Consider the following 18868-nt stretch of genomic DNA (forward strand, 5'->3'; position numbering starts at 1 on the left):
CAGTACTGGCAGTTGTTGAATTTACATGGCACCTCTTACCTCCCCCATCGCTTCCATTCCTCCTTGTCACTTTGGTCCCTTCCCCTTAGATTGAGAATGTCTGTTTTGTATCTGGGTCGCTCTTGTACTTTGGAAACATGTTGACTTTTCAGAACAATTGACTTTAGGATAACCCACCTCGAGCCTTCCTATGGGGGAATGAGTCGATATTTAGATGAATTTTTGACTTAGATGTCAATGTTGATGCTGGAATGAGAGTTGGGTCAGAGTCAATATACCTGGAGTTTGAGAAGGGTGTGGACAAGATGGGCAGGGGTTGAATGGAATTGTTCACCTGTCTCTGTACAGCTCATTTGTTGAAATCTAATTCCCAATGTGATAGTATCCAGGAGAGCTCTATAGGAAATGATTAGGTCATGAGCTCAGCCCTTACCAATGGGATTAATGTTCTTACAAAGGAAGCCACTGGGAGCTTTATACCTTTTATACCCATTGTTTATACCCTTCTCCCCCATCCCATGACAACTTAGAAAGAAGGTTCCATTTTTGAAATTGGGAGAAAGCCCTCACCAGATACCAAACCTGTTGGGACTTTAGTATCAGACATACCATTGTGGTTAACAAAGGATTTATTTATAAGTTACCAAGTGTAGGGTGCTTGGCTATATCAGTTTAGCCAGAACCCAATGATAGAGCACCACCCAATTGCAAAGTTATTTGACTATTACCCATTTTTGTTTTGAGAAGGAAAGAAAATGGATTTGGTAGTCACGGGACCTTTTATATCTGTCATAGGATAGAAGGAAGAGATCATACTTGGAGACAGGAAGACCACTTAGAAGAATTAATCAGAACAAGTACCAAGATAATAACTATGCCATAAGGCTTTTAAGTGCAAAATTGATAAGACTATTATCAAACTCACAGGTTAAAGTCATGCAATCCCTCACGGGTTTGAGCAGTCCTTTGGAAGAATTGCCACGACACTGGAAGTACATGTCCTTTGACTTTGTATTTGTCTTGTTAGACTTGTCCTGAAGATGACATTGTTTCTGCTGCTCTGTGAGTTTTGTTGTTGATGCAAAGTGACAAGGTTCTGTCTTACTGAAGCCATCACTGAAGCATGAACAAAAAGTGAGAATTTGGGTACAAAGATTTCTCAGATCCTTAAATGACATAGAAAATCCTCCCATAATGGCTGTTGGGAGATGTACTGAAGTCTGGTGTATGGATCTTGAGTGAGGGACCTTTTTCATCAGAGAGTTTCAAGAAACACATGAATAATCATAGAACCCAGAGACACCAAAACTCTTGAGATACAGGTACTTAAGGTCCTGTGTCTTCTAGCAAGGCAAGACAAGGATGAGTAAAGAGTAACACATTTATCTGGGAGGCAACATTCTAATAGGTTCACTTAGAGTTTCCTCCAAACCCTGCCATTCAGTTGTGACCTAGCATATTGTAGAGGCCAATATGGTTTTGGAACCAGGTAGGCTAAGAACTAGGTTCTATCCTCATTTAATGTAATATTTAATAAGGGAGAGTAAATTAGACATGAACATGGAGTGCCTGGCAGAGAAGTAATTCTTCGTAAGTAGTTAAATCATAGGAACAATAAAGGTGTATTTGCTAAAGTTAGACTTCTTGGGTGTGAATCTTATTTTAGCCATTTACCTTCATGCTTAAGTACACTTAATCTGTTGTGCCTTGACCTATTTATCCACACACAGGTGTCTTGGTATTATCTTGAATAGATGCTTATAAGGGGCAATACCATGAGTACATAAGAAGAGTGTGTGACATTGCCATATGTAAGTTGTAAATATTTATATTTGTGTTGGTTTGAGTGAGAAATGCCTTTCATAGGCTTATGTATTTGCTGTTGGTCCCCAGTTGGTGGCTTTGTTTATTGGGAAGGGATGGGGAGTGGGGATGGGGGAGAAGGTGGTGGTTGTAGTGACACTGGTAGTGGTGATGGAGGGTTATGAACCTTTAGGAACTGGAGTCTTGATGGAAGATGAAAATCACTGTGGGAGGGGGGCGCTTAGAGAGTTTATAGTCTTGCCTTACACTCTCTAATTCTTACATGTAGCTAGACATGTGAGTGCTAAGCCTCCTGCTTCTGCTGCAATGCTTCCCCTGCCATATCGACTCGACTTCTGAAACTGTAAGATCAAATAAACCCTTCCTTCCTCAAGTTGCTTATGGTATTTCATCACAGCAACAGAAAACTAACCAATGCACTGCCATTATTATATGATTATTTCACCTCACCACATGACCACCTATAGTTTGAGGTACAGTGACATCTCTTAAAGATCTGCAGGATAACCCAAGCATGCCGTGTGTTTTTTCTGTGTGTGTTTGTCTGAGATAGATAGATAGATAGATAGATAGATAGATAGATAGATAGATACAGAGAGAGACAGAGACAGATGGAGAGGGAAACAGAGACAGATGGAGAGGGAGACAGAGATAGACAGAGAAAGAGACAGAAACAAACAAACACACAGTACACACACATGCAAAGACAGGGACAGAAGCAAACAGAGAAGCAGACAGAGAAACAGAGAAAGACAGAGGAAGGGGGTCAATGGCATATTTACATTGTGACATTAACATAAGCATTTAAAACTAAAGTTTTCATTTTGCTATACTCAATTGGCAACAGCTGTAAATTTACAGGAAAAAATACATAGCCACAGGACAGGGCTATGAAGAGCACTGGAATGGGAGAGTCAGAATCAATTTATAGTTTATTAAGACAAAAGTATTAATTCTTTTTATTAGAAAAATGATGTTTTGGGTCCTTGTCCATCATTGATCATTACTTCTATACTTCTATAGCAGTCACCGCATGACCACTCTGTCTGTGTGTGTGTGTGTGTGTGTGTGTGTGTGTGTGTGTGTGTGTGTGTGTGTGTGTTGGGTGGTGCACTGGTAAGATCTAAAAAGGAGTTTCACATTTAGTCCTTACAGCAGCCTAGGATGATGGAGCAGTTTAAATGGAATCTAATAGGTTGACAAGCTTCAAGTCACCCAGTCAGTAATGGTGGCACGACTACTCTGCTCCCAAAGGCAGGGTCTATGCTGCAGGTGGTGACTGTTAGGTCATGCCAGATGGCAGAGTAAAGTGTTTGTAGTCACTGTCCTCTCTGATGAGTGGGTCCCTTGACCCTCTGATGAACTGCTAAAAAGATGATGTATGGCTACACATCTCAAACATGAGACACCTCTGCAGTCAGAGGCAGGAAGGCACATTAAAGACCTTTTTAGCATCTGTGAAATATTGATTTGAATCTGAAAAGAAAGCTAAGTCTAAAACACACAAAATGTTTTGATTTTAGGAATAAGGAGGTCAGTTGTTTTACTACATGTAAGCATCATGCCCAAAAGCATCATGACACACTGTGTGTCAAAGAATGGACAGGAAAAGAAGCATCTGACCAGAAAGAAACAAATTCAAAACATAAAACACTCTATCACCCACAGTTGTAAAGTCTTACTTACAATCCTCCTTGGACTACTGTGACCACTTGGATGGGTCTATGTGTACAGTTTCAGAAGTATAAGAACATCTTTCTGTACTGCAGGATGAGAGAGTTGAGCTCAGGAATTTACTCTCTGTCCAATGCACCCTGACGATTACTCAAATTACTCCAACCAACGTGTCCAAGGAGAGAAGTTAGGTACATGCCCCTTTTAACTGGGCTCTAGTTTGTCCCCGGCCCCAAATTGTCTAAAGAGAAATTTTCTTCCTGTGTAAAACTAAAAGGCAGGAGGCAGTGCAGTATGTCATTCTAACAATGCACATGACAGTGCAGTAAAAACAGAGTCAACTGCACACTCTCAACCCTTTTTCTCCCAACAGCTGTCTAACAGCATAGGACAATTATTCCTACGAGGTAGTAAAAACTTAAAAAGTCCCCTTACAAAGCCAGTGATACAGGGACGAATTCATTAACACTTTATTACCTTGAACTCCATTGTAACAGCAAAAAAAAAAAAAAAAAAAAAACCCATATGATGTAATTTGTCACTTTTTTTTTTCTCTTCCCAGTTTTGTTCCTGTGACACATGAAGACTTGGGTGCTTGCTAGTGTGTTGTGATCCCACATTTAATGATCTTAACAGGGATTTAGGAAGACATTGTTCGTTTCTCCTGCGCTATCCCTGAGAGAAGTGTTACAGGAACAGCGAGACCCAATTATATTATAGTGTAATTTACAAAGGAGGGAAAAAAGTTCTTTTCATGGCATGTTCCCCAAGGAGACTGGGAGTACGGCAGCAGTTTCTTGGCTCTGCTTTGCAACAATATAATTAGCTATAATCTGAGCATTTGCATATAGTAAGAGAGCAGGAATAATTCCCCACATTCTCCACTCGCTGGCTTAGGATGCAGACTGTCTTTAAAAGACTTTCACTCAGCTACACCTAATTTTACTTAGCACATTTGCATGTATGTTGTGGCTGATCATCACAAATGGAAATTGTCTCTCTCAATATGGAAGAAAAATGAGGAAATGCACGATAATGGAAGGTATATATATATACATATATATGAATATATAATATATATATATTTCAACACGGAGACTTTAATTGAGTGCTTTTTATGAACTCAGGATTGGGGTAGAACTTAGAAGTTTTTGAGCTTAGAAAGCTGGGTTTTATTTTAAGGGTCAACTTTGAATGGCTGGGATTGTTTCATACTTTGAGGACGTCAAGTTTCTTAGCACCATGGCAACTGGAGCCTTCAAGCACAGGTCTTTATTTCCATCAAGAAGAGAAAGTTTATGAAATTGGGAAATGGAAAAAGAACTTTCTAGTTTGTTATCTCTTTCTTAGCTGGCAATCAGGATTGATCATAAATCCGCCAATGAGTTGATTTCATTTCAAAAGTGAGGATCTGGCTCCAATATGTAAGACAAAGCATACTGGGGTCAAAATAACCTTTGAAAAATCACCTACTTTACCTCCAAGAATGGGGAGAATCCCCGTTATGAATGGCCTGTGAGAGGAGCAGTAGACTCATGGCATCTCTCAGTCTCCTTCTAGGGCATCCCTTATAGAGGGTGGAATGTTCATCCTATGTGCTGAGTTTGGATGTAGAATGTCCCCCACAGGCTCATGTACTTGACCCTTGGACCTCAGCAGATGGTGTTATTTTAGGAGGATGTAAAAACCTCGGGTTATAAAGCCAATAGAGCACAGCAAGGTTTAATGTTGAGACTCGTTGATCTGTTTTGCTTCTAGCCCCAGTTCTTGGCTTCTAAATTTTCTGGCTGTGGCCAGAAGCTTCTACTACGATAACCCTTGTCTTAGTCAGGGTTTCTATTCCTGCACAAACACCATGACCAAGAAGCAAGTTGAGGAGGAAAGGGTTTATACAGTTTACACATTCACATTGCTGTACATCACCAAAGGAACTCAGGACCGGAACTCGCATAGGGCAGGAAGCAGGAGCTGATACAGAGGCCATGGAGGGATGTTACTTACTGGCTTGCTTCCCCTGGCTTGCTCAGCTTGCTCTCATATAGAACCCAAGACTACCAACACAGGGACGGCACCACCCACAATGGGCTGGGCCCTCCCCTCTTGATCACTAGTTGAGAAAATGCCTTACAGCTGGGTCTTATGGAGGCATTTTCTCTGTGATCACTTCAGCGTGTTAAAGTTGACACATAAAACCAGCTGTACAATCCTATTATGGTCTCCCACCCATGATGAACTGTATTCACTCAAACTATGGGACAAAATAAATCCTTCTCCCCCTAAATTGTGTCTGTAGGATATTTTATCACAGTGAAGAGAAATTGGCCATTATGCCATGTGTCGTTAATTCTCTTTCAGGGTCTCCTCCTATTTTAACAGCTATGAAGACTAAGGTAGCTCTGAAGCACAATGTCTTTCTTATGTTTTGAACACAAAAGTACCCCACAGTTGATTTGTTGCATTCTTGGTCTCTAGTCAGCAGGACTATTTGGGAGGATGTGGAAACATTAGGAAGTGGGCTTAACTCTAGAAAGTAGGTGGCTTGACTGTGTCCTTGGGTCTCAGTCTTGCTGTTGCCCCTTTATGTATCTCTGCTTGCTATGAAGTGAGCTTCTAGACATAGCCCCATTACCATGGTATCCTTCTTTCATCTTTGTTATAGACAAAATAGCTATAATAGAAAGGACATAATAAACATAAAGACAGAAGACAATAGACAGAAAGACACAATAGAAAGGAGAAGATAGAGACCCAGAAAGAGAATTTCCTAATGCACGTCATACTAACCACTTAATCTTCACTATGACAGAATATCCTACAGATATAAAGTTGACTGTGGACGGAAAGCTATGAACCGTGAGCTATCTCCCCCGTATGTGTCTATTGCAGATACTTTGTCACTGAGATAGAAAGTCATCATCAACACGATGTTTTCCCACAGATCCATCTTACAACAATTCAGAAAGCAGTTAATCTGGGCTACTCATGTGATGCTCCATTGTTTGGCTCATTTTCTCTGTGTAGGATTGGGAATGTGGAATCTGTACCTTTGGAATGGACTGCAGCAGACTTTTTGGCCAGCCAGCATGTATGAGTTGAATACCGGGTGCTTTTGATTTTTAGATAAAAGAGAATGGACTCCAGCTCATAGTTGGCATTGTGGATAGGAGTGCATCTCTCTGGTTTCATATGCTGAAGGTCTAAGTGTAGTGGTTAGGACTCAGAAAGTGATCTTATTTATGGATACGTTTTCTACGGAGGTCATAAAATTAAAATTATGTCATTAGGGCAGGCCAGAATTCAATGTAAACCTTATGCATGACGGTTATTGGGATCCAAAGACAAGTACAGAGGGTAAATAATGGGAAAAATCTATACAGATAGAAAAAGGCCACCTGTAAGCCCAGGAAAAAGACATAGTATAATGACTCAATAGCAGGCTGAAAAAGACCTGCAAAGCCTCAGCTTTGGTCCTTCAACCTTCATGACTTTGAGACAATAAGTTTCTTCCGTATGAGCTGTCCAGGCTGGGGTACTTTGTCATGGCACAGAGTGAACTTGAGTTCCAAATCCAGAACACTCCCAGGCTTTTTGTTTGCCACGGTAGTAGGTGCTTTAGACTTGGCTTGATTGAATACAAAAAATTCTCAGCACTGGAGAGTGTTTTGGGAAAGGACATACAGTCTATTCTATGTGTAATTCCCTCTTCAAGAACATTCTCTAAACTTAAATGCTTAATCAAGAAGGAAGGAATATATTCTTCTGGCCCAAAAAGGCTGATGTCTTTGTTCTGTGTTTCTTTGCTTGCCTATCAGGCAACATGCCTGAAGAGCATTGGTAGGAGTTTCCTACCTTGTTTGAAATTTGCTCACGTAGTGTGTGTCATAATTGATTTTCCTATTTTGGAGTGGTGACTTCTTTTTGTGGAAGTTGTGAATGGCATAAGGGAAGAGGAAAAAAACCCAGAAAAGAAGAAAGGAAGGTACAGTGTATCATTTGTTGTGATTTGCCTAGCAACCCCTAAGTTATTTATAGATTAACTTGAAGTAAATTTAACTAACCAAAAAGTTTCAAAGTAAAAGGGATTTTGCATGGCTCTCATTCAAGTTCTCCAGTGGCTGCCATTCTTCATGTTTTACCACATTTCCTTTATAATCTAAAAATACACTCCTGTTTTTCACTAAACATACCATTGTGCTTCCCAAGGGTGAGAATATTTCTCCATGCAACTGTAATAAAATGATTAAGATCAAGAAATGTAGCATTGATATAATGAGTAGACATTGCTCAAATTTCTCCAATTATCTCAATAATGTCTCTTTTAGCATCGGCCTCCTGCTCAGTTCAGAATATAATGCATGCTTAGTATTCTTGAATTCTTAGTATTCATCTGCTTTATCTGAAGGATTCTTTAGTCAGAGATATTGATGTATTCTGCAGAAGGCAGTCATCTGCTGTGTAGGCCAATCCTTATTTGCTGCTCCCCTTGGTTAGAATCATGGGACTCTCTGGCAGGGTATCACTGAGGTCTGTGGTGCTCTTCTCAGCATGTGAGACACTGCATTGTTTTAGAAGCTTCCTCTCCCACAAACGCTCTACAGGGCAAACGAAAGCCGAGGAGTTAGTAGAGTACAGATAAGGTTAGCTTTTGAGAGGAAAATTTATGCGTTCATCTATTCCTTCATCATTTATAAAAACATTTACAATTTCAAGTATCAGTTTGTTTTGTGGAGCATGAGTGTGTGTGTGTGTGTATGTGTGTGTATGTGCAGGAGTGTGTGTATATGTGTGTGTCTGTGTGTATGTATGTGTGTATGTGTGTGTATGTGCGGGAGTGTGTGTGTGTATGTGTGTATGTGTGTGTATGTGCGGGAGTGTGTGTGTATGTGTGTATGTGTGTGTATGTGCGGGAGTGTGTGTGTGTATGTGTGTATGTGTGTGTATGTGCGGGAGTGTGTGTGTATGTGTGTATGTGTGTGTATGTGCGGGAGTGTGTGTGTGTATGTGTGTGTGTATGTGCGGGAGTGTGTGTATGTGTGTGTCTGTGTGTGTGTGTATGTATGTGTGTGTATGTGTGTGTGTTAGTTTTTACTTTCTTTCAATGCTTCTAGGCAATTGTTTAGTTGAGGAATCCTTGGAACTCACAACTACTCTTTTCAATGGAGTTTTGAAAGATTCTCTCCCTAAATGCATATACAGGAAAACAAACTGCAAACATTCCCTCCCCTAAGCTTTTATATAAAGAAAGAAACAGTCTAATTAACTAAGAGGCATCATCATCTCCAAACTTCCACCTTCATAACTTTTCCTTTCGCATTTACTCTGTCTTCTCTGACCCTCTTTCAGTAGCTGAGGAACAACTAGATCTCAAGCTTTAAAATGAAACTTTTAGGGAAAAACGTCCTGGCTAAAAATTTGTTCTTCATTAACATTTTGTGTTGGAAAGATTGGAAATGTGCTGCCTGTGTTGGATTTTAGCTGCGGAATCCATTTGTGGGATACTAGTGCTCGCAAAGAGGATAACACGACCTGTGGCTTTCCGTCTCTACTTCTCCATTTGGTTTGGGGTAACTGGACTATTAGGATGTGAGGTGCTGGACTCTCAATGCCTCCGCCAAAGTCCAGATTGAAACTTAATCCTGTGCTGGGATCCTATCACTAGGGAGTGATAATTTAATCCGACTGTGGTGCTTGGAAGGGGACCTTTGGGAGATAATTAAGGTTGAATGAGGCCATACGAGAGGGGTGTTAATCCAGTATGACTATGGCTTTATAAGGAAAGAAGGAGAGGCTGAAATGGAGTGTTCTGTGATGCCACGTGTAAGTTTCTGCATGGCTCTCACTAGCGTGAACCTCACCAGATAAGGTTGCCTGGTCTTGAACTTTGTGGCCTTCAGAAACATGAACTGAACAAACTTCACTATTCACTATAAATAACTCACTCTGGCACAGGGAATGGACTTAGAGGGTACTCTTTTCTCCTGTGTGTGGTCATTTGGTGGAGTCTGGAATTGGAGATCCTGAGCTTATTGCCCCAGACCACAAGCAGTCTTAGGACTTTTTTCTCTTCTGTCCCTAAAACTATTATGTTTTTCTGTACTTGGGAGATGACTCCATTTACCAATGGAGTGCATACAAGGCAAAGTACAAGGGCAGGAATTTGATTCCTAGAACCTACTTTAAAAGTAATAATACTAATAAGTGGGCATAAAGGCATATTGGGGAGGAGATAGATGGGTCCCTGAGCTATCGCACCCCAATTAGCAAGTCTCTGAGTTTGGCTTCTGGCACACACACACACACACCTATTGGGAAAGTCTTCAGTTACCAAATTGGTTCTCTGGCTCCCAACCCAAAGCAGGTGCCTGTAACACTACCAGGGTCTCTCCCCTTTCTTCCTTCATCTTTGCTCTGTGTGGCTTTATTGAGTTGAGATCATTGCTACTCTGCTCTGGATCAAAGCAGGGGTGGCTCCACTGTGGGGAATGTTTGCAGGCCACTTTTCCCACAGCGTGCCCTGGAGGACAGAGAGTCTTTTAAAGTACTGCCTTAAAGGACACCTTGAGTCTGAAATAGAGCGAATGACAAAGTGGTGAAGGAAGAGACACATAGCACATTTCTGGAGAAAGAGGGTGAACCCAATCCTGACAGGATTAGCAGGTTAATTAAAGAATCTGTCCTGATGAGGCTGGCACATCTTCAATTCCGACTGACATTAACTCCAGGCACAGGCTCCAATCTATCTTTTCCACCAGCTGCCATGGCGCTGAAATACTTATCCGACAAGTTGATCCCTAAGAACCTTCTAGACGTGTGCTATTGTATCACAGGCCGAAGCCCACTTTAAGAAAGATGATACGCCAGCTTAAAGATCAACAGGGTCTGGGTTATCTGACTAATAGTCGGCCACCTAGTGAGTCAGTGGATAAAATGGAATAGGAAAAGATGGTTTCGATAGAGTGAATGAACTGCTTCCTACTGTCTGTCATGTGCTTGGCACAGTGTCGGACACATTGTACCACTTAGTTCCCTCATTGTGCTGATTTGAAGAAGCTCCTGTGTTGTGGGGATGATCTGGGTCTAATATAGGCATCCCCATGCAATTTCTTTGTGACTCCGGGTAGCTTGTTTTTCATTTGATTCTTGGTTGCCTCATCAACCAAACAAGGACAACAATAACTTTTATATTCATTATTTTCGGTTTTTTTTCTTTTTTTTCCCGGAGCTGGGGACCGAACCCAGGGCCTTGTGCATATTCATTTTTTTTCAGAGATGCTGTAAGATGATACCACAAGTTTGGTGGTTAAAAACAACTGAAATGTCTTTCTCTGTCATTCTGGAGACCAGCAATCCAGTAGCATGCTGCAATTAGCCTTGGGTTCTCTCCATAGGCTTTTGGGGAACTCCTGGCATTGTGTCTCCAAGCTTCCATGCTCCTAGAACAGTGCTTCTTAACCTCTCTAAACCTTTAATAAGTTCCTCATGTTGTGGTGATGCCCCCAACCATAAAATTATTTTCCTTGCTACTTCCTAAATGGAAAATTTCTACTGTTATGAATTATAATGTAAATGTCTGCGTTTTCTGGTGGTCTTAGGCAACCCCTGTGAGAGGGTTGTTTGACCCCTAAGGGGTTAAAACTCATAGGTTGAGAACCATACTACTCTAGACATTGTTTGGCTTCTGTCTGCATTATCCCAAGCATCATCTCCTTCACACAGCCTTTACCTGTGTCCTCTCGTTTCCTCCCAAGCACTGGCGATTGGACTTACAGACTGCCTGGGTGATTCAGGTTGTTCTCATCTTGGGATCATTAAGTTGATTGCTCTGGAGAGAAGACTCAACACTATGCAGTCTGAGAGACTCACGTACATGTCAAAATAGGTTCATTCAAGTTTGTCACTGTGCCCAAGGTTAAATTAGATTTCCTATCCAGTGACAAGTAGTCACAAGACACTGTGCTTTCGCCCATCACTGTGAAGACTGCACTGCAGCTTCCAACCCAGACTCTGAAACAGAGGTACCTTCAATGCAGACCTTCAGACCAAGATATGGGTAAACACTGGTTATTTGGAAAATGATCTGGGAGTTCAGTAGATGATTGAGGAAATGAGCAAAGAGAAGAGAGAAAGTTGTGGGCGTGACATTGTAGTGGATGCCTGAGCTCTGTGGGTATAGGGACCACTCTCATTCATGCTGAGACGTTTGGGAAGATGGTATGTATGAAAACTTTACCAAGACCCACGTGACCTATAATGTAGGACAAGAGGATTGAAGAACAGCACAAAGATGATCTTTTACCAATAAGCACCTCTATGCTGACAAAGGTCTTGGGGAGCTGAGAATGGGATGGAGGACACTGAAGTAAAAGATTGAAATTAACAGTAGAAGTCAACTCCGATTTCTGGACATCGTTTGGGCAACTCTTAGAGTTCTGATGAAGTCGTAGATGCTCAGTGCTGGCCTAGACCTTTTCAATCAGAAGTAATCCACATGGCCTTTGATTTGTCCTCAGTGTTTATCTGTAGCTTTTACCTGGACTTCTGTATGACCAGAGGGCTCACTAGCCCCTGGCATCCTGTTTTATTGATATACAACACCAATTTAAAAAGTCTTCTTATTTTGTTCACAATTTGGCTCCTCAAGTCTCCTATACATGAGCTCTAGTTCGTTCTCAGGGTTTGCTTGTGTACTGTGTTTGGCTCTACAGTGCTGGTTTGTCCTTGCCCTAAAGCTGTGGCTCTTTGGAGACACTATGTCCAGCTCCTGAAGGGCTGTTGTTTATAATGATCTAGGAAGTAACTTAAGTGGTTTTACAATGAAATATAACTGAACCCTCAGGGGCAACTGGAACATATGGTGTGGTAAGAGAAGCATCAATTCAAGGGATGCTGAGTAAGCACTTACTTTGTGTGTCAGCTCTGCGGCTGAGAGCATGTTGGGAGAGTTGGACAGAAAATGACCACCTATGATTCCCAGGTAAAAATCCTATGATATCAGTTTGTAAGGGCAGTTTGCATGGTGCTTATCAAAGCTCAGAGACAACCTGTTCTGAACACTTCGATCTCAGAAGGTGAATTGGAAAAGCTCCTTGTAGGTAGCATTTGAACTGGGTTTGGCTGGCTGGCTTGTGTTTTAACGGACTTTGTGAGAAGCAGAAAGGAATTTGAGAATATAGGGATATAATCTGAAAAATGAAGGCAGGTCTGCTGCATTCAGGGAATTCTGATTTATCAAGCTTTCCTCGAAGTTAGGGTAGGTATATGTGTGCCTTCATTTCATAAATACGTATGGTGAGGGAACCACCTGGTTCACCCACTAAACTGTAGGGAAACGTTCAGAGGTTTATTGTGTGTGGTGCTTAGGATTGAGCCTAGGCTTCTTTGTGCCTGCTATATAAGAACCCAACCACAGATCTATATCCACAGTCTTCTTTTCATTTTGAGAGAGCATCTTACTAAATTGTCCAGGCTGGCTTTGAACTCACTCTGTAGCTTACAACTCATGGACTTGTGGTTCTTCTATCTTAGTCTCCCATGTAGGTCTATGCCACCAGGCTCAGCTTCGAATGCTGTTTTCACGGGGAAGAGAAATACTTGCTTTTATTTTCATTTTTAACGTGGCATTCTAATACTTCTTTGGATAATAGGCAAGGTTGTAATTGGGGTAACTGAGGACAGAAGGACTAAGTAAGATCAACTACAGATATAAGAATTCTCCCTCCCCTTCACTCTCCCCTCCCCCTTTCTTTCTTCTGTTCATCTAACTTCCATCTAATATTGATATGCACAGCTAGAACTAAGCATTTATTCATTTATGTGCTAGAAGTAATCATTGTGCTAGAATTAAGACTTTAGAAAAATGAAGGTATTTTCTGCCTTCAAGGGGTTTATGTTATACTTGGGCTGGGGAACTAGAGAGGAAAGGGATTATAAAAAGATGACTTAGAATTGATCGATGCAGACTTCTTCTCTGATTTTACAAGGATGGAGATAAAGAGGAAAGGCAGAAAGTGGTCCTCACACTGGGAAGGGCAATGTGACTTCTGCACTCAGTTATTTGATGGCTACATTGTTTGATGCTATGCAATATCATATGCTGGCCATGTGATCTTGGACCAGTCTTTTTATCTGGGTCTTTTACTTGTCCACACACTTTGGACTGGGTAATATCTTTTTCTGGTATTTCACACACTACAAATCTATTATTCTAGTCCTGTGCATTAGTAAAAATAAGCAAAGATTAGGAGCTAGTGAACTGTGCGCTGTTTGGAGCCTGGTAAGTAGGATTCTGTGAGGATGAATAGTTGAGTAGGGACAAAGGTTGGAGTTGGGCATGGAGAGAAGATGTAGATGTCAGAATGACAGGACATGTCAAGTTTCTCTGCACTAGAAGTACCCTTGTGCTTCTGACTCTCACCTGTGACACAAACAGCAGTCCTCTGGAACAAGATAACCAGTTTCTTGCACTCTTTTCTTGACTGTGTCTGGGCTCACATTTGGGCAGTGGAAAATGTGGACTGAGGGGTTTTTGCTCAAGCTCATTGGTTACCCTCCTCTGTGTGCTGGCTGCCTCCCACTCTAGGCTAGGGCTTCCTCATTTTTACCATTTGGAATTGTATACAGCTTAACAAAGAAGAGATATATATTTAGGGACTCTAGAAGACACAACAGTCATTGATTCCTGAAGCCTAGAAGCTATTTAAAGTCATACCCTGGTACCTCTCTGAATTCTCTGAATTCTAGCACAGATCCTATCTATAACATTCACAGAAAGAATGATGGACTGACTGACTGATTGATTGAATGAATGAATGATTAGATTCAAAGACATAGAAGATTAAGTTCAGCGGGGCTAGGTGGCTGCTAAAAAGAGCCCTGGCTTTTGGGTCAGGCAGTGCTGGAGTTGTGTCTCAGAGTCACCCCTCTTGGTAGTAGCTATTTAAAACAGAGACAGTGATGCCTGCAAAGACAGCAGGTGCGAGGATCCCAAGGAGACTGCAGATAGAGCTTCTAGAACGGGGCTGAGCACACAATTTGCACCCAATATTTTTAGGCTCTGGCCTGGCCCAAAGCCTCCCAGAGTGTCAGTGACAATCCTCTGACCTTTGAGAAGTTTTACAACCATAGGCAGCTTGGTCTATCTAGGGCAACTCTGGATACAACCTCACAAGACAGAGAAAGATGGATTAAATGACCCTGGGCTCTGTCCAATCCCTTTTGGGTCTTCAAACCAAGGCTGTACTTCTGATCCTGACCATTGGATGGCACCAGCCCATCAGCTTAGGTAACTAGATGGTGGAAGGCTAGGCCCCCTTGGCTACCCAGCAGGGGAGTTGGAAAGGGGGCTGTGGAGTGGAACCAAGAGAATGGGTGGGGGAAGGAGCAGCTTAGAGAGTCCAGGTGTTTGTGCCTCTGCCTGACTGTCTGTGTGCTTTGTGTGGGGGTGGGCTCTATAAACATGAGGCTCAGGAGGTGTGTGTGTGTGTGTGTGTGTGTGTGTGTGTGTTGTCTTTCTTTCTCTCTTGCATATGTACAAGTAATCATTTGATCTAAATGAAATTGTTTGCCCAAAGGATATTAATTTATGGCTGTGGGTAAAGTGAGTCTAGGGGACATGGGATTTTCAAGATGTGAAAGGCATTAAAATTTAATTGACCTCCTGAATTTGCACATGGAACAAAATGGGATTCTAACTGGTCTGGAGATCCTGGTTCCTTGATCTTGCCCACCACAGTCTCTGCATTGAACAAGGAACTGGACCAACCAAACATGGTGAGTCACCCAGAAAAGAGAATCTGGACCAAAGTGTGAACCGGAACCCCCTTATTTAGCCTAAACCACGTGATCATCATGGTTTCTCTCCTTTGTATTTTATTCATTCCATCTGGATTCTAGAGCTAGCTCACACTGGCTGCCATACCTCAGAGGACAGCTGTCCTTGCTCCAGAGCCTATGACAGGTGACAACTGAGAACAGGAGTCTACATTTCTGCTCTTTCTCCCATACCACTTTCCTGCTGTTAGTGCTTCAGTTGTGTTCTCCTGGAAGCAATGTCTCCACTGTAACCAAGGCGTCCAGCCTCTGCAGGAGTAGCACATTGCTTTCCCCTTTATTCAGTACCTCCCAGGCATCTCCCTTCCTTTTAATAAAGACCACCATGAGGCGTGCTCTAGATCTGCTGATGGCAGCAAAGTCCATGCACAGAGTTGGCTTGCAGTCCATAAACATGACAAAGAGCCTTTGCCATCCTTCATTTGGTTGACTCTGTCCTAGGTGACAGGCGAGGTCATTAGAACTAAGTTCAGATTCCCTGTGCTTCTATGTAGGCTCCTCAGCTAAGCTGTCCTATGACCTCCAACCAATGACTTTAGTCTTTAACCTTTCAGTATCGACCTTTTAAAACTGAGCTGAGCCTAGTGCTCCCATAGGGGATTGCTGGGATATTTAAGTGAGTTGACACTTACAAAATATGCAAAATGAAGCTTCAATAGGTTATTGCTTATTCTTAGAACAATTCTATACCAAACTAGCAAAAGGCTATTCCCACCTTACAAATGAGGAAACTGAGACTCTGGGAGGTGATGGATAAAAACAAGTCAGAATGATAGCTGATTAATAGTGGGTCTCATTGAAGGACCCAAGTCAGATTCAGACTCTATATCAAGCATCTAAACATTCTTTATTGTCTCATCATCAAGTCTAGGTATTGGGATAGTTGTTTTAAAAACATTCCAACAAAATCAGAATTGAATATTATATATACATACACACATTATATATATATATGTATATATATATATATATATATATATATATATATATATACACACACATACATACCACACAGTTGAAGAAAGATTGAAAAAATGAAAAAGCTTCAAAAAGTGACTTCTTCCTAGACCTAGCCCCTCTGTCAAGCTCTGGGTCTTCCTTGGATACTGACAAAATACTGGAGGAGAAGAACCTTTCTCCTTCCTGGTCTGCTGAAGCCCTGTATTCCCAGAAGGGAGTCTGACAATCTCTCTTTTGTCAATTTGAACCCACCCCATATGGGTAGTGGGACTATGTGGAATGTACCATGGATTTCTCAGCTCAGTTCATAATCAGAGCCCCTTTGTAAGCTCTGTTGTTGGTTTTCTATAAAATATAATCATGAGCACTCACTATGGCTGGGTGGTAGTAGTTAGCATAGGAATCGTGCAGTTGGTATGTTCAGTGTCAGGCCACTAATGAATGAACCTGGAAGCCAGAAGGTCCCACCTGGCCCAGAAAGAAGCCTCTAGGAAGCTTCATTCCAGCCATCAAGATAAGGAGATGTTTTCTGGGTGTCAGATTCTTTGCATCTTTTCCCATGATTCTTCTGTCTGTGGAGGACCCCTCCAATACAGTCTAACAGAGAACATTCAGGACCTTCAATCCATTCATTCACAAAACCCATCACTTTGAAGTTTCTGCTTTGACTTAGTGAATGGTGTCAACTTCTACTCTGCCTTCATCTATCTTGGGACACCTTTGGATTTATGAGTGACATTGTGTCAGAGTACTGCCTTTTGGGGACCCAGAAGACCCAGTCTATCTCAATTTGTAAAGAGTCAGTTGTGCAGATGGGGAGATAGCTGGAGTGGCCAACAGCAGGTCAGGCCGAGTCTTTGAAGAGTGTTATAAATTACCCTGACATAAAGCAACTCAATGGAATAAGGGTTCATTCAGCTTAGAAGTCCACACTACAGTTCATCATTGAGAGAAGTCAAGATGGGGACTCGATACAGCCAGTTAAAACCATAGAGTAGGGAGAATGAATGGATATATGCTTTTGCTCAACTTGATTTCTGCCCCTCCCCCCTTTTTTACACAGTTCAGGGCCCAATCCCAGGGAATGGCATACTCATAATGGGTGAGATTTCCCACATTGATTATGCAGTCATGACAACCCTCCCATAGACATGCCCACAGGCCAACATGATCTAGACAATCCCTTATGCCGACTCTCTCCCCAGGTGATTCTAGTTTGTCTCTTGACAACAATTAAAACTAACCTTCTCAGGGAGCCTTGCATCTGGGTGGAAGAAGATCATGTGAGTTGTGAACAGACATTCTGGGATCAGAAACCAATGCTCAACTGTTTAATAAGACATTTAGCAGAAAGCAAAGGAAGTCTCCTTGCTTCTATTTTTTTTTCTTTTTCTTTTTTCTTTTTTTCGGAGCTGGGGACTGAACCCAGAGCCTTGCGCTTGCTAGGCAAGCACTCTACCACTGAGCTAAATCCCCAACCCCTGCTTCTATTTTTTTAAGAGGATAATTTAATTCTTTCATCACATTTCAATAAATTGAGTGTGTGTGTGTGTGTGTGTGTGTGTGTGTGTGTGTGTGATTACACAGGCCATGGTGTGAATGTAGAGATCAGAGGATAGCTTGCAGGGATGGGTTCTCTCTTATGGCTGTGTAGGCCCTAGGAATTGAACTCGGGTTCTCAGGCTTGGCTGCAAGCACATTAACACGCTGAGTCATCCCCCTGGCCCTCTATGTTTTCAATTTTTTGTTATCTACAATTCTTTTTTCACTCTGTTGGCAGAGGAATCTCCTAGACTCTTCAACTATGCTAACTCCCCCTCTTGTTTGAACCTCCCCAATGGTTCCCCCACTATTCTATAAATATAATACACAAAGAAAACACAAGACCTTTATAGTGATATGAAAGGGACAGTCTCTCTCCTTCTCCTGTTCCCAGGCCGTTATCATATTCTCATTATTTTCCATCACAACCCTTCACACTGCTCCTGCTAACTAGACATCCTTCTGTCTCTGGGAACACTGTCAAGCTTTCTCTTACCACGGAACCTTTGTACCATTTTCCTGTCATCATGAAATACTGTTCTCCCTGGTGGTCCGATTCGTTATTCAGCTGCCAGTTGGCACAAAACCTCAGGACTCTGGCAGTAATGGGAGTGCTGGTCATTTTGTTTTAGAGTTGGTTATGGGACCCTGGGATGTGATGTAATTCCCAGGATGCCTATATTCTATATGTCACACAATTAGAGTTGTTTACAGGATGTATATTCAGAACGGTGGTTGGAAAATAGAAGTTTGCATGATGCATTTGGATTCTTATAAAACAGTATTATGAGAGGTGGGCATGGTGGTGCACACATGCACACATACACACACATATGCATACACAGGCACACATACACATGCATACACTCACAGCTACATAGGAAGCTAGAACACAAAGATTGTGAGTTCAAGGTAGCCTAGGAAACAGCAAGATCCTGTCTCAAGCAAAACAAGAATCATATTTTATTAATATCTAGATAATTAAAGAGTGAAAATTGGCTCATGACCTCAATGCGTCAATGGAGTAAACAGATGTTGT

General features: G+C 41.8%; 1 protein-coding gene across 10 annotated transcripts in view; it reads left to right on the top strand.

The window, feature by feature from the left end:
- LOC134485166 (uncharacterized) overlaps positions 1-18868 on the top strand; it is a 52654-nt gene that overhangs the window by 25630 nt on the left and 8156 nt on the right. The gene's annotated exons all lie outside the window — the stretch shown is intronic.

This window comes from Rattus norvegicus, chromosome 1 (assembly GCF_021556685.1).
Source record: "Rattus norvegicus strain SHRSP/BbbUtx chromosome 1, alternate assembly SHRSP_T2T, whole genome shotgun sequence".
Taxonomy (NCBI): Eukaryota; Metazoa; Chordata; class Mammalia; order Rodentia; family Muridae; genus Rattus; species Rattus norvegicus.